The following is a 4,624-nucleotide window of genomic DNA, read 5'->3' on the forward strand; positions in this document are numbered from 1 at the left end:
AAACCCGTCTCCCACTCCCTTCAAACCCACTGGGAAACCCGTCTCCCACTCCCTCCCAACCCACTGGGAAACCCGTCTCCCACTCCCTTCAAACCCACTGGGAAACCCGTCTCCCACTCCCTTCAAACCCACTGGGAAACCCGTGTCCCACTCCCTTCAAACCCACTGGGAAACCCGTCTCCCACTCCCTCCCAACCCACTGGGAAACCCGTCTCCCACTCCCTTCAAACCCACTGGGAAACCCGTCTCCCACTCCCTTCAAACCCACTGGGAAACCCGTCTCCCACTCCCTTCAAACCCACTGGGAAACCCGTCTCCCACTCCCTTCAAACCCACTGGGAAACTGCCTGCCCCTCACTTCAAACCCACTGGGAAACCCGTCTCCCACTCCCTTCAAACCCACTGGGAAACCCGTCTCCCACTCCCTCCCAACCCACCGGAACGTCTCCCACTCCCTTCAAACCCACTGGGAAACCCGTCTCCCACTCCCTTCAAACCCACTGGGAAACCCGTCTCCCACTCCCTCCCATCCCACCGGAACGTCTCCCACTCCCTTCAAACCCACTGGGAAACCCGTCTCCCACTCCCTGCAAACCCACTGGGAAACCCGTCTCCCACTCCCTTCAAACCCACTGGGAAACCCGTCTCCCACTCCCTTCAAACCCACTGGGAAACCCGTCTCCCACTCCCTTCAAATCCACTGGGAAACCCGTCTCCCACTCCCTCCCAACCCACTGGGAAACCCGTCTCCCACTCCCTTCCAAACCACCGGAACGTCTCCCACTCCCTTCAAACCCACTGGGAAACCCGTCTCCCACTCCCTTCAAACCCACTGGGAAACCCGTCTCCCACTCCCTCCCATCCCACCGGAACGTCTCCCACTCCCTTCAAACCCACTGGGAAACCCGTCTCCCACTCCCTTCAAACCCACTGGGAAACCCGTCTCCCACTCCCTCCCATCCCACCGGAACGTCTCCCACTCCCTTCAAACCCACTGGGAAACCCGTCTCCCACTCCCTTCAAACCCACTGGGAAACCCGTCTCCCACTCCCTCCCATCCCACCGGAACATCTCCCACTCCCTTCAAACCCACTGGGAAACCCGTCTCCCACTCCCTCCCAACCCACTGGGACACCCGTCTCCCACTCCCTTCAAACCCACTGGGAAACCCGTCTCCCACTCCCTTCAAACCCACTGGGAAACCCGTCTCCCACTCCCTTCAAACCCACTGGGAAACCCGTCTCCCACTCCCTTCAAACCCACTGGGAAACCCGTCTCCCACTCCCTTCAAACCCACTGGGAAACCCGTCTCCCACTCCCTTCAAACCCACTGGGAAACCCGTCTCCCACTCCCTCCCAACCCACTGGGAAACCCGTCTCCCACTCCCTTCAAACCCACTGGGAAACCCGTCTCCCACTCCCTTCAAACCCACTGGGAAACCCGTGTCCCACTCCCTTCAAACCCACTGGGAAACCCGTCTCCCACTCCCTCCCAACCCACTGGGAAACCCGTCTCCCACTCCCTTCAAACCCACTGGGAAACCCGTCTCCCACTCCCTTCAAACCCACTGGGAAACCCGTCTCCCACTCCCTTCAAACCCACTGGGAAACCCGTCTCCCACTCCCTTCAAACCCACTGGGAAACTGCCTGCCCCTCACTTCAAACCCACTGGGAAACCCGTCTCCCACTCCCTTCAAACCCACTGGGAAACCCGTCTCCCACTCCCTCCCAACCCACCGGAACGTCTCCCACTCCCTTCAAACCCACTGGGAAACCCGTCTCCCACTCCCTTCAAACCCACTGGGAAACCCGTCTCCCACTCCCTCCCATCCCACCGGAACGTCTCCCACTCCCTTCAAACCCACTGGGAAACCCGTCTCCCACTCCCTTCAAACCCACTGGGAAACCCGTCTCCCACTCCCTTCAAACCCACTGGGAAACCCGTCTCCCACTCCCTTCAAACCCACTGGGAAACCCGTCTCCCACTCCCTCCCATCCCACCGGAACGTCTCCCACTCCCTTCAAACCCACTGGGAAACCCGTCTCCCACTCCCTTCAAACCCACTGGGAAACCCGTCTCCCACTCCCTTCAAACCCACTGGGAAACCCGTCTCCCACTCCCTTCAAACCCACTGGGAAACCCGTCTCCCACTCCCTTCAAACCCACTGGGAAACTGCCTGCCCCTCACTTCAAACCCACTGGGAAACCCGTCTCCCACTCCCTTCAAACCCACTGGGAAACCCGTCTCCCACTCCCTCCCAACCCACCGGAACGTCTCCCACTCCCTTCAAACCCACTGGGAAACCCGTCTCCCACTCCCTTCAAACCCACTGGGAAACCCGTCTCCCACTCCCTCCCATCCCACCGGAACGTCTCCCACTCCCTTCAAACCCACTGGGAAACCCGTCTCCCACTCCCTTCAAACCCACTGGGAAACCCGTCTCCCACTCCCTTCAAACCCACTGGGAAACCCGTCTCCCACTCCCTCCCATCCCACCGGAACGTCTCCCACTCCCTTCAAACCCACTGGGAAACCCGTCTCCCACTCCCTTCAAACCCTCCTGGATCTCATAGAAACACAGACACACAGAAAACCTACAGCAAAATACAGGCCCTTCGGCCCACAATTCTGTGCCAAACATGTCCTTACTTTAGAAATTACCTCAGGTTACCCACAGCTCTCTAGTTTTCTAAGCTCCTCTCACTCACCCCTCAAACCCACCAGGACCCATCTCTCGCTTCCTTCAAACCCACCAGAACATTTCCCGTTCCCTTCAAACCCACCGGAACATTTCCTGTTTCCTTCAAACCCACCGGAACCCCGTCTCCCACTCCTTTTAAACGCCCAATAAGAACAAGATGACAGGAGTGTCAGGGTTACAGAGATAGTGAGGGGGTGAGGGAGGGGTTTGAACAGGAGGGGGGAGTGTAGGGGTTACAGAGATAGGGAGGGGGTGAGGGAGGGGTTTGAACAGGAGGGGGGAGTGTAGGGGTTACAGAGATAGGGAGGGGGTGAGGGAGGGGTTTGAACAGGAGGGGGGAGTGTAGGGGTTACAGAGATAGGGAGGGGGTGAGGGAGGGGTTTGAACAGGAGAGGGAGTGTAGGGGTTACAGAGACAGGGAGGGGGTGAGGGAGGGGTTTGAACAGGAGGGGGAGTTTAGGGTTACAGAGATAGGGAGGGGGTGAGGGAGGGGTTTGAACACGAGGGGTGAGTGTAGGGTTACAGAGATAAGGAGGGGGTGAGGAAGGAGTTTGAACAGGAGGGGGAGTGTAGGGGTTACAGAGATAGGGAGGGGGTGAGGGAAGGGTTTGAAGAAGAGGGGGGAGTGAGGGGTTACAGAGATAGGGAGGGGGTGAGGGAGGGGTTTGAACACGAGGGGTGAGTGTAGGGTTACAGAGATAAGGAGGGGGTGAGGAAGGAGTTTGAACAGGAGGGGGAGTGTAGGGGTTACAGAGATAGGGAGGGGGTGAGGGAGGGGTTTGAACAGGAGGGGGGAGTGTAGGGGTTACAGAGATAGGGAGCGGGTGAGGGAGGGGTTTGAAGAAGAGGGGGGAGTGAGGGGTTACAGAGATAGGGAGGGGTGAGGGAGGGGTTTGAACAGGAGCGGGGAGTGTCGGGGTTACAGGGATAGGGAGGGGGTGAGGGAGGGGTATGAACAGGAGGGGGGAGTGTAGGGATTACAGAGATAGGGAGGGGGTGAGGGAGGGGTTTGAACAGGAGGGGGGAGTGTCGGGGTTACAGAGATAGGGAGGGTGTGAGGGAGGGGTTTGAACAGGAGGGGGAGTGTAGGGGTTACAGAGATAGGGAGGAGGTGAGGGAGGGGTTTGAACAGGAGGGGGGAGTGTAGGGGTTACTGAGATAGGGAGGGGTGAGGGAGGGGTTTGGACAGGAGGGGGGAGTGTAGGGGTTACAGAGATTGGGAGGGGGTGAGGGAGGGATTTGAATGTGGGGGGAGTGTAGGGGTTACAGAGATAGGGAGGGGTTTGACAGGAGGGGGGAGTGTCGGGGTTACAGAGATAGGGAGGGGGTGAGGGAGGGGTTTGAACAGGAGGGGGGAGTGTCGGGGTTACAGAGATAGGGAGGGGGTGAGGGAGGGGTTTGAACAGGAGGGTGGGGAGTGTAGGGGTTACAGAGATAGGGAGGGGGTGAGGGAAGGGTTTGAACAGGAGGGGGGAGTGTAGGGGTTAGAGAGATAGGGAGGGGGTGAGGGAGGGGTTTGAACAGGAGGGGGGAGTGTAGGGGTTAGAGAGATAGGGAGGGGGTGAGGGAGGGGTTTGAACAGGAGGGGGGAGTGTAGGGGTTACTGAGATAGGGAGGGGGTGAGGGAGGGGTTTGGACGGGAGGGGGGAGTGTAGGGGTTACAGAGATTGGGAGGGGGTGAGGGAGGGATTTGAATGTGGGGGGAGTGTAGGGGTTACAGAGATAGGGAGGGGGTGAGGGAAGGGTTTGAACAGGAGGGGGGAGTGTAGGGGTTAGAGAGATAGGGAGGGGGTGAGGGAGGGGTTTGAACAGGAGGGGGGAGTGTAGGGGTTAGAGAGATAGGGAGGGGGTGAGGGAGGGGTTTGAACAGGAGGGGGAGTGTAGGGGTTACAGAGATAGGGACGAGGGGAGATGCAGACA

Source organism: Mobula birostris, unplaced genomic scaffold, assembly GCF_030028105.1.
Source record: "Mobula birostris isolate sMobBir1 unplaced genomic scaffold, sMobBir1.hap1 scaffold_3095, whole genome shotgun sequence".
NCBI classification, from domain to species: Eukaryota; Metazoa; Chordata; class Chondrichthyes; order Myliobatiformes; family Myliobatidae; genus Mobula; species Mobula birostris.